This window comes from Dermochelys coriacea, chromosome 2 (assembly GCF_009764565.3).
Source record: "Dermochelys coriacea isolate rDerCor1 chromosome 2, rDerCor1.pri.v4, whole genome shotgun sequence".
In the NCBI taxonomy this organism is placed as follows: domain Eukaryota; kingdom Metazoa; phylum Chordata; order Testudines; family Dermochelyidae; genus Dermochelys; species Dermochelys coriacea.
Window position 1 is genome coordinate 260141823 of NC_050069.1, and position 12067 is coordinate 260153889.

Genomic DNA, 12067 nt, shown 5'->3' on the forward strand with positions numbered 1-12067 from the left:
GGGGTTGAACAGGAGTAATGCAGGGTATAATGTGGCTCACTGACTCTCTTTTTTCATTCATATGCCAAAGCACTGTGGTGGTGTCATTCTAGCTCCCAAATCGTGTTTGCTTACAACATAGTTAACTATTATATTAGTTTAAAAAAAAAATACCTTGACTGCATTTTATTCTCTGCCTATCTTCCTGCTGAATGAAAGGCCTGCATTGACTACAGCCAGCCAGTCCTGCCCCTGGTGTGCTTCCTGGTCTTTTGTTAAGCTGCATGTATTATATATCAGATCACAGAATATTGTTGTTGGATCTGAATTTGGCAGAGCATCAAATGTTTTCCTTTATAGGCCACAGAGCTCACAGCAGAACTCAGGTGTTTGGACAATATTCACTTCTCTTTACTAAACGGGTTAGCTCAAAAGATCTCAGGCATCAGCTGAGCTCAGATAATCAGCTTGAACTAGCATCGAAAAGCTCAGATGCAGGGGGCGGGGGGGGGGACCTTTTGTAGTGATAGAAATATTTCCCCATGTTTATCCCTCACCCCCACCCCCCACTGTTCCTCAGACGTTCTTGTCAACTGTTGGAAATGGCCCACCTTGATTATCACCACAAAAGGTTCCCCCCGCCCCCCACTCTCCTGCTGGTAATAGCTCACCTTAAGTGATCACTCTGGTTACGCTGTGTATGGTAATACCCATTGTTTCATGTTCTCTGTGTATATAAATCTCCCCACTGTATTTTCCACTGAATACATCCGATGAAGTGAGCTGTAGCTCACGAAAGCTTATGCTCAAATAAATTTGTTAGTCTCTAAGGCGCCACAAGTACTCCTTTTCTTTTAGTGATGAGATAGCAACCTCACTGAAGATCAGCTATTTTCATGAGATTTCAGGTTATTGCTGCTTGTGGTCAGGCTTGAAATACCATGAAAACGACCTTCTGTCCTGGGGCTTGTCTTCACTAGTGATTTAACGTGAGTTGCAGTGTGAGTGTTCCCATTAACTCAACCCCTGTCCAGACACAAAAACCAGGTGCTCGTGTCTTGTCTATGCCACAAGCAGGAAGTATGGAAACATTTATAAAGTTCTAGACATTTGGCTTAATTGTGAGGATTGAGGGAAGATGCAAGTTGGTTCTTACTGTATCCCAAACTGGTTTTGCCCAACGCTAGATGAAACGAGAACTGCATCCAACGAACTGGGTATTCACTCACGAAAGCTTATGCCCCAATATGTCTGTTAGTCTATAAGGTGCCACAGGACTCTCTACTGCTTTTACAGCTCCAGACTAACATGGCTGCCCCTCAAACTGAGAAGAGACATGAGTAAACGCCACTAGGAAAAAGTATCCCTCATAAAGCCCTGAGCATTTTCACCTGTTCAAGGGCAAAAGCCAGCCACTGAGAAGGGCATGCATCTGATGAAGTGAGCTGTAGCTCATGAAAGCTTATGCTCAAATAAATTTGTTAGTCTCTAAGGTGCCACAAGTCCTCCTTTTCTTTTTGCAAAGGGCTGGGCACTTCTGCGACAGATACTGCAACCCCAGGCAGTATCTTTGAAGACCATTGTATTCAATGTATTGATGTTTTCTGTGTGATTGTCTGCTGTGGCATGCGCAAAGTGGGGGGCAAGTATGGGTACGGTCCCCTCAATCAGTGGGGGCACAGAACCCCTCCAGGGCCAGGGCAGAGAGAGGGGGAGAGGGAGAACCAGCCCCTCTGGCTGCTGAGGGCCACAGAAAGTGCCCCTCCAAAAACGGTGACATTTTTATTCCTGTGAATGGCCTGGATTGTGTACGGGAGTAGGGGCTTACCACAGCTCCTACAGGAACGAAAAACAGTAGGGGGTGATGACCCCTGAGATTGTAAACAGCTCCAGAGCCGTTCCACCCCCTGGGTGATCTGCATGGGTTTTGAAGCCTAAGAAATATAGAAAGGGCTTTTGGGGGCATAGAAATGCTGAATGTGGGGAGACTCAGGGATTGTCTTTTCATTCAGCAAACAGACAGGACCTTCTGACCAAGGAAAGGCCTTGAGGAAAGGGATGTTAGCCTACCAGACTCCCACTGTGGAGGATGGACAATTTCTGTTCTGTGGAGTGAGCGTGTCAATGCTTTTTGTGCTTTATTTTTTATCCTGACAAAATACGCTTTGCTGAGCAAGAGCCGCATGGTAACTGGTAACAGCTGGTGCACTGTTCATAGCCCTTGGAGAGAAAGCAATGCACAGGGACTGGTCGTGAGGCAGACTGGTTTGCTGGGGACATCACAATGCATGGTAGAGGACTGTGCAGCCTTAAACCCTCCCAGCAGAATGGAGTGGGACATGGGTCCTTGGCCAGAGACAGGTGACGTCTGGAGGCTCTGACCTGACTAGGCACTCGTGGCGTGGATGATGGAGGAGGGATCCAGGTGCAGCTGGGACAGCTTCCTCACATGCATATACAATCCCCACAGATGGGTGGTTTGTGTGAACGCACAGAGGGGAGACGTGTCCTATAAACGCCACAGTGACAGTAGCAATGGCAGGAGGCTGGCGATACAAGTTGTGGAAATGGACAGTAGCAGAGAAGAGGGGATGGCCACCACAACCAGCTCCAGATTGCAAGGCAGGGGCTGGGAAGTGGAGTCATTCCCCGCTGAGCAGCACCAGGACACTCACCATCCAATAGCAGCTGTCCTTGGTCAATCCCAGCTCTTCTAAGTGGCGCAGGGATTGTTCAAGCATTGAGGGGCCAGCCATAAAAGGCAGAAGCAGATAAGAGCCTCCTCTTGCTCCACCCATAGGAAGCTTCAGCCACTTGGCCAAAAATTCTGTTTTAGCCTCATTGTTTCACTGCCATTTGGCATAGTGAGCGGCACTCACCACCCCACCTACATACCAACAACCCCTGCAGATAGTGTGCATCACATCGCTGTGTGCGCCAAATTCAGGGCCTCCACTGTGTGGGGGTGTGATTTTACTCCAGGAAGGAGCAGACGACTAACCTGTCAGGGTCACTCCCAAGAATGGTTAATAAACGACAGTTCAATGGACATGCCAGCAGTCACTTTTTCATTTTGGGATGCGCATTACTTGGTAAAAATATAGATTCAGTCTCAAATCCTGGCACATTCTCCGGGTTCATGGAATGTTGAGGGAATGAAAAACCCAGAAAGGTATCTGTGCTTCATGTCAAACACCCAAAGATCAGTCTGAATTGACAGCTACTTGGCTTTTCTGTATTTCAACAGCACTCGGACAATAAGAGCCCCAAACAAAATGACTAAGGTGTCGTAAAGCCTTAGGAAACTATGACATTGGTGTGCTTTCTGACAGCCTGTGCCAATTTGAAAACTAGGATTGTAGGTAATATTTGAGTTGGTACTGGATATTCTTGTCTTCGGCTGTTGAACTGCTTACGCCCTGTCTATGCTGGTTGGCCACTTACCCCCAATCCTACAAACACATATATATGTTATGCACCTGAGCACTCCTATATAAATCAGAGTCTGCTGAATACACCGGTGCTGATGTTGAGTGAACCAGCCCCAGCCCGCGAGCACGCTGTGGAGCACCGCCCCCCCTCAAACACCCTCTTTGCGCCTCGTCTAGCTTTTAGCATGTCCCAGAATGAAACAAATCATCCTGCAGTCCATATGGAAATGTTCTGCACAAAGATCCAGCAGTGGGTTTGTCTGCTTTGTTTGGGGCTCTGGTCAGTGTCGACTCCTGTCTTGAACAACCATTCTTCCCTGAGGCTATTTTTTTTTTGCCTGACCCGTTCAAACAAAAAAGCAGATACACAAAAAGGAGGAGTACTTGTGGCACCTTAGAGACTAACAAATTTAAATTTATTAGTCTCTAAGGTGCCACAAGTACTCCTTTTCTTTTTGCGAATACAGACTAACACGGCTGCTACTCTGAAACAAAAAGGAGGGAGTACTTGGGGCACTTTAGAGACTAACAAATTTATTTGAGCATAAGCTTTTGTGGGCTACAGCTCACTTCATCGGATATTGAGGAGGATGGTTGCAGGGGGTGGGAAAACAGAGGGTTCCTATATAATAGGCACCTTTTGGAGGCCTCATATCTTCTCCCACAGGCAATGCAAATACTTACACCAAAGCACACTGGACCTCAACATCCCAAACCACACTGCAATGTGATTATTAAAGCTGGGCAAATAGACTTTTTTTGGGGGTGCTTTGCAGTATTTGTCAGTACAGCATTTCTTTGAATGAAAACTACGAATGATGGTATTTGTGACTCATTTTACTGGCTTCCCGAAAACACTCCTATAGAAACATTTTTGTACACAAGAATGTTTGAGGGAAAAGGTAAGAGTTGGAAATGTTCTTACAGATTGACACTAGACAAGCTAATGTGGCCATTCTGAGGATCTGGAGAAGATTGGACACCATCCTGTCAGAAAGCAGGAACCCTACCATGTGACTTGGGTGATTCCCCCATTGCACCAATAATGAGTTATGAATCGTGAATACTTGTAGCAATAGCCCTGGCCAATAGCCTGTGTTGGAGCCATTCTACAGGCTCAGGGGAGACCATACTTTCCTTGGTTGGGGGTTCCTCCCCATGACCATCCCTGCCCCTGGCCACCCACGCTCCCGGGGGATCTCTGGGCATGCTAGGGCCCTTGTGGGGTGGTGACAAGTATCTGCAAGAAGTGATATGGGCTCTCCAGATGTCAAAGCAGACAGAAGCAGCAGACAAGGCTGGGGTGTGTTCAGAACAGGGACACATTTTTCTCTAGGCCTGCCTCTGAGGAGATTGGCACTGAGAGCCACTGGCAAGAATCTGCCTAGTGCAAACTCTGTGTCAACATTTGTACTGGTGTCAGGACTCTCCAGGCCTTTTGCTGGGTGCATTGTTTTCAAATGCACAGAAAGATGAAGATTGACTTAACCTCTAGTAAGGGTAGGGTAGCGGCCCCTTTGTGGTGTCTAATGAAGAGATTATTGATTCAGTAACAGGATACAGATCAGTCCCAGGGGAGCAGCAGACACGGAGATGAATAAAGCTGCCAATGTATCATGAACAATTTTTTCCATCTCTTGATTCCTTCCTTCTCTGCTGTAATGGAACAGGTTCTGCCTAAGTACCTGGACTGAATCTGGAGGCAGAACTACATGGCGCGTTACAGGCTGGAAGAGTCACCCGAGTTATGCAGCAAGAAACAACTGGATTCTTTTTAACTTCACTTCCTCCTTTCCTCAGAAGCCGTTCTGGTTAGAATTATTCCCAGCAGCCTCTTATCAGAGCGGCAGCGTGCACAGCCTAGGGGAAAAGGCTGTATCCCTCGACCACCTTGGTGAGATTTATTTGTATGTATTCGCAAAAAGAAAAGGAGTACTTGTGGCACCTTAGAGACTAACAAATTTATTAGAGCATAAGCTTTCGTGAGCTACAAGGTGCCACAAGTACTCCTTTTCTTTTTGCGAATACAGACTAACACGGCTGCTACTCTGAAATTTGTATATATTGTTACTGAGCCGAATGGCCAAAGGTTATTGCCACCCAGGGCTGAGCCATTAGGGAGTGCAGAGGGTGGGAGGGAGGGGGGGAGAGGGGGAGAGAGAGAAGGTGAGCATGAGCAAGTGCTTCCTGCTCACCGTGAATACACTGAGCTTCCTTCAGAAGCACAAGCACACAGAATCTAGATGAAGTGTTTGGCATCTGGACAGCAGAGCCACGTCCCTCTAAAACAAGGCATCATGGTCACAGCCAAAATAGAGGGCCTGATTTTTCAGCCCCTGCCAATCTCATTGCCTTCCCCTGGAGCTGTGTGCGGTGGTCCCGCTGAAGATCAGGCTGTTAAAAGAGAGCAGGTGAAATATTCCCACTAGAAGCAAGGCTGGGAAAAGGATTTCGAGTTACCCGAGCATAACGTCCTACAAGGCTTCTTCAAAAGGAAATGAGCCAAGTAACAAGTAGGCAACAGCCAAGCTCTTTGCAGGCTGTATAAGATTTAACTTCATTTCTTTTATGCTGTTGGGGTTCAGCATTAAAATTAAAAGCCATTTTGCACCACGCAGATCTCTGCTCTGGGGTTCCCCCCCTTCTAAACCATTCAAGGCCAGATTTTCAAAAGTGGCTTTTAAATTGGGGTTCTCAAAGTGGGGGCCCAATTTAGGCACCCAGGTTTTAGCTGTGGTGTCTAGACAACAAGCACCTAAATGGACGGCCTGATTGTTAGAGGTACCGAGGCCGGATTGCTCAGTTCCTCTGTATATCTGGGTGCCTAAATATCGATTTAGGTAGTTATCATACCCCCATGAAAGCAGGTAGGCCTCCTCCTCAAGTCTGCTCCCTTGACTTCACACAGTGGGCTGCAAGGACTGGGCCCATGCTGTTAGCTTTCAAATGGCAAACAGAGAGATTAATGTTTATTCCAACTCTTGAACTTAGCTCAGAATGAGTTCATCAGACATTCCAGAGGCGAGGGCAGGCAGTTCTATAGGTCACAGGTGAAACGAGCTGGGACACTGGTGTTGAAATTCCCGCACGGCTCGTAACAGGTGTCCGTCTCCGGCCGGGAGTGGCAGTTTTAGTCAGGACTCAGGTGCACAGCCGTTGCTGCAGAGGGAAGCTCGCCCTTTGTCTGGTTATCATACCCTTGGTCGCAGCGTGGTCACGCACAACAGAACGAAAGTAGAAGCTCGACTGGCGAGAGATAAGCAGCCACCGACCAACCAGATCCAACTTCCGCTCCTTTCAGTCGCTTTCACGCGGTATGGGGAAGATCTAAGCTCTGAGGTCCCCAAAACAGAGCCAGACTTCAAGGTGATCTTCCCTTGGGAGAATATTACCAGCACCCTGCAGGGGCACGGTCAGTGCCAGCCATGTGTACAGGTTTATCCTATCATCTCTGACCATGCTGTAGGGAACATCCAGAGAGCTGCTGGCAACAGTGTCACCCCTCACCAATGCATATATCCTATTACTAACTGGGAGCACTCTGTAAGCCATCGGCAGCATGTGATACATACATTGCACCCTCAGCGCTGTATCCACAGAGGAGATGAGTTCGCTACAGCTCTCGGCGCATTGATTTAATCCTTTAGCTCAAAGCACTGAGCCTCATGCTTCTAGCTCTGGGACTCCTGCGCACAACAGGTGGGGACAGTCCAGCAGTGCGGGTGCATTGCAGAGCATGCCACTCGCCTCTGTTACAGCAGCTGAGTTGTTATGGTCGTCGGTGCCGAGCTGGGGTTACAGTAACACCCCGTGCTGATTCAATGGGATGGTTTGCACCGGGCGAGCAAGTGGGTGCAGAAGGCCTAACCCCAGTCCCTCCTCTTCTCTCCCCTTCCCTTTCCTCCCCTCCCCTGGTACTAACCAGTGGAGTTGAATGAGCACAAGGACGGTGGAATAAATTAACCTTCACAAAGGGATGGAGTAAGTGATGCTCCACCCAGAGTGACGGGAGCAGGGAAGGAATGGGTCCTCCCTGAGACAGTATCACCTAGGAGCTCCAGTCATGTTGTTCTCGTTGGGGTGGGGAGCAATTTATACTTTGCCCCTTACCCCGGGCTCAGCCTAGTGACCCAGTTTAGCCCATGAAGGATGAGGTGTCTGAAACAACCTGCCACCAACACAGCTTTACAGGAAAAGACCAGTTTGGGCTCATTAACAGCAAGGGGTGTTTTGTTTCTCCCTGTACCTTGCAGGCTGAGCAGACCCAGTATCCTGTCCAAACACACGACTCTGCCAAAAAAGTTCCTGTCTGTGCACCGGCAGGACTGCAACACTGAGTGATGCAGAAAAGGAGCGTCTGGTCCAGGAGTACAGGATTAACCACACACATCAGTGTTATTTCACTGCCCACTGGAATGCAGCCACCTCTGGGTCTGAACATGGCAGCTGTTCCGCCGGAAGACCGCCACACAATATAAGAATTTAGGAGAGGAAATAAAGATACAAGTTGAAAAAGTCAGCCTCCATCAACAGTTCCGCATAGTACTACACACCTTGGTTTTGTTATCTCCAATTCTACTGCATGGCAAAGACTGAATTTTAATGTTGATGCGTGTGCACACCCATGGTTAAAATAGGATAGATACACTCACAGCTATAGATATATGCCTGTACGTAGGGTGACCAGATGTACTGTTTTTAAAGGGACAGTCCCGTTTTTGGGGACTTTTTCTTACATATGCACCTCTTACTCCCCACGCCCCGTCCCCTTTTTTCACAGTTGCTATCTGGTCACCCTACCTGTACGTATCTTATTTAAATGCTGATGAAACCTTTACAACACATTCCCTACTGGGAGATAGCTATAGATATCTAATATCTAGCTAACATAGCTCCATAGAATCTAGCTTCTAGGGAGGCATGTGTTGTATCATGTCTGGTTGCTTTCAGAAGAGCTGTTTTAAACACATAGGAGCCAGAAACCTAGACTTCATGCTCATGACATGCCAAAGGAGCATATTTAGGTTGTGGGGGTCTGAAAGTCTAAACAACACATTCCACTGTAAAGGCCCAGGACGGATGGCGCTCAAACATACAATTTAGCATCCCCTATATATCAAATCTCTTTGAGGTGGGTAGAGAGCAGCAGAGAAGCTTGTTATTACACAACAAAGTGCTGAGCCAGGAGAATGAGAGCGAGCGTGGCCTTAGGAGAATGAAAGGCAAAAAATCCCAGGAAGGGAAGTTGTTTTGAAGGCACTTGGCCTGAATAGTCCCATACGGGCCAGGGAAGTAATCACATCATTTTGTGCTGGAAACAGTATGTGCCTATGAGCCATGAAAATCACTGGTATATGTCTCCTATTTGCCATTAACCTCATCTCCTGGGAGGGGTTATGGGCTCCACGGGAGTAGGAGGAGATGTGTTTTTGTGTGAGAGTGTCAGGTATGGATTCCTCTGTGATTGAGGGTGATGGAAGAGTGTGTATGTGGGTGGCTGTCGGGTCAGGAAGGGGATGTGAAACCCTGGGATAAGAGATGCTCTCTAACTAGAATTGGGACCAAGCCTTGAAGTTTGGATCCCAATATGGATCTGAATGCCCCTGAAAGCTGGATTCAATGCTCCAGTTTGGGCTTCGTCTCCAACGTCCATCCAGAACACTAAGAAGATCACTGCAAACACTGAAGTGTGAGGTATACACTGTGCTCGTCTCTTGATGCGCTAACTCCCATAACCTGGGAGTGAGTGTTACTTTCCCGAGAGGGAGGAGTTTGCTGGGGCAAGACGGCAGTGAGAGCCAGTAGAGAATCTATTAGTAAGTTGGAAACAATGCAATTGGGCGAACTCTCTGTGAGGAGATGAACACAGCAAGTTCTGCTGGGAAAATTAATGGATATTGAGAAGTCAGATTTTAGAGGGCTGCAAAATGTAATGGAACAGTAGGGCCAAATCTACATGACAATTACAGGTCCCCTGCTATTGTGTATGCAGCATAAAGAGCCAAAACACCGCAACCTTCCAGCTTCGTTCCTTCCTCCACATGTAATGTTCTGTCTCATCAAGCACTTCCTGAAAGTAGAGTTCTTCAAGGGCTTGGCTACACTCAGAAAAACTAATCAAAATACACTAAAGATGTGAATTTAAGGTGGATTGGTTAAACTGCATTAAACTCCCATGTGGACATTCTTATTCAGGCTAATTTGGTTTAGCTTACAAAGTGAATTAAGATAAAAACTTATTAATTCTGAATAAGAATGTCCACATGGGGGTTTAATGCAGATTAATCAACCCACTTTAAATTCACACCTTTAGTTACTTTGGATTAATTTTTCTGAATATCCTCAAGTAGACAAACCCTAAGTTCCTGTACGTGATTACACAATATCACCCCATTATGGGAACCTATTTATTGTAACACCCAATATGGCATTTTATGACACGGATGCTCCATAGACTTGGTGAAAGTGTGGCCCTCCCATTTTGGTAGCAGATAAGACCTTAATCATGTCCCTGAACTGTGGTAAAATGTAGGACTGTCCACTTCATTGGACAGGACGCTTTGGAAGTATGGCTTGAACACGGACACAATCCAGCTCCATTGCACCCAATCGGAGCTGGGCAGGCAGCACTGGCTAGGCCCCAACCACATAAGACAGAGCCCCCGTCAGGAACCAGCTGCATTTGAACCAGGCCACCCAACGTGGTTAATGGCGCAGCACAGATGGATGCTTAAGTGGCCACTTCTCCGGAGGTGGCTGTGGATCCGTGGAGTGAAAACTGCTGCACTAGCAGGTCTGGAGACGGACACCCTCTCTCCGCAGCACAGATAATGTGTGGGCAATAGCCGCAAAACCTTCTTTTTACCACTGCTCCCCTCCTGCCTAGAGCACTGCCTTCTTCCCTCCTCAGGTGCCTGCCTCAGAACAAACCTGGTGGCTCTGCCTTAAAGCATGGCAAGAGGCCGCCATTCCCATTTGGGAAGCCTTGGCAACAGTTGCCACAAAGTCCTTCTTAGCAAATAATGTCATGAGACCTACATCATTGCTGGTGGGAGGGGAAGCGGGGGGGGGGAGGGGAGGAAGGCAGCTTGTTTGTGCAAAGTCAAAACAGGCTCACCTGCCTTTGCCGAGTGCCCTCAGCAAGGCATGGAAATACAGGCAATGGTTTCTTGGTCTGGATTGGGCTCTCCGGTACCACCCATGTACTTTGAAAGCAAACAGCATCCAGCAAACAGCAAACAGCAGTGGATCCCAACTGGAAAGGCCTTGTAAAACCCCCACTGAATGCTAGGAAGGAGGCTGCTCCTAGCAGTGACCTACTGCCACATCCTTTGCAAGGTCGGAGCCACACCTAGCTACTCTGTGTAAAGACAGCATAGAGCTTCATCACGGTGTAGTTCCACTCCCCATAGAGCAAGTTTGCTTCAGTTACTGTAGGGTTTGTTTGCATCTTTCGCCAGTATATTCCTTAAGGAATGTAAATCTCCCACAGATGCTAATTCACATGGTTTCTCCTTCACATTATAAATGTCATGTCCCTAGGAGATGTGCCTAAGAAAAATACCAGCAAATAAGCCTGAAGCTGAACTCCATTACAAACCAATTTCTTCTTTGTGTAATTTGCCTCTCAAATGAACACGGCAAACTTGGGAGGTAACAAAGCACAAACAGACTACATACAACAGAGCCTTCGCTTGCTTTTAAGCGGCAAACTGCTGCGTATTCAGACTTTTTAGCAGATCTATACTGAGGCCATGAGAATAGTGTGTTCTGTTGATCTAGACCATCCAGATCATTTGTTTTTGCCCTCTCGTGTAACAATGGGACGAAAAATTCAACTTTAAACAAATTCCCACTCAGTAGAAAGTCAAACGAGGGGTGTCAAACAAAACAGAGTTGATTACGTGTTGCACGAAAGTAAAGGCAAGCCTGGGGCGATAACCAGTCCAAAAGCCTATGTTTCCTCAGAGCAGAGGTGTTGATAGGCAGATTTGCCAGATTCTTAGAAATCTGAGATGAAAGGTTTGCGTGTGCATGAAATTCTCTGTCCAGACCCTTCAGTTGTGTAAATGGAGCTACCCTGGTTGACAGCGGCTGAGGATCTGGCCCCATTTTTGTTTTAAATACAACTGATAAGACATTGACAGGGCTTTGTTCTGCCACGCAGTTGGAGTGCTCATGCTGCAGCTTCGACATTTAGAAATGAAATGAAGAGGATTGAAAAAGAAGCTTACCTTGCTATAAAGTGTGAAGTCTCCTCAAAGTTTCTGCCTTTCCAGCTACACCCACAAGCTGCGTTCTCACCCCTTCGGCAAGCTAGAGTCAGACACTGTTTGCTGCTCCGCCACCTCTGTCAGCAGGGGAACTGCAGAAATCGGTAATTTAATACTGTACTTAACTACAGGAAACCTCCTCCTAAGAGATCACACCCATTCCCTTCAATGAGACTTGCTAAGAGACAGACCCAGGAAGCCACGTGCTTCTACTCAAGGGCTCAGCAGACACTGGCTTTTCTGTAATATCCACGTTACAAATTCAATGGGCATTAATGATTACAAGCTGCTTTGCTAGAGAGCTGTTTTGCTGGTATTTACAGAGTGGGTGCTGGATTTTTTTCATAGGTTTATGGAGGCAGTGGAATGCAGTGATGTTTGGAT

The 12067-nt window shown here is 47.2% G+C and overlaps 1 protein-coding gene across 1 annotated transcript in view; it reads right to left on the reverse strand.

Annotated features, from left to right (window-relative positions):
* Positions 1-11798, reverse strand: part of VILL (villin like) — a 55911-nt gene extending 44113 nt beyond the window's left edge. Inside the window, exon 1 of the mRNA XM_038392292.2 lies at positions 11645-11798. The gene's annotated coding sequence lies outside the window, so the exon portion shown is untranslated. The remainder of the gene's footprint in view (positions 1-11644) is intronic.
* Positions 11799-12067: the final 269 nt, after the last annotated feature.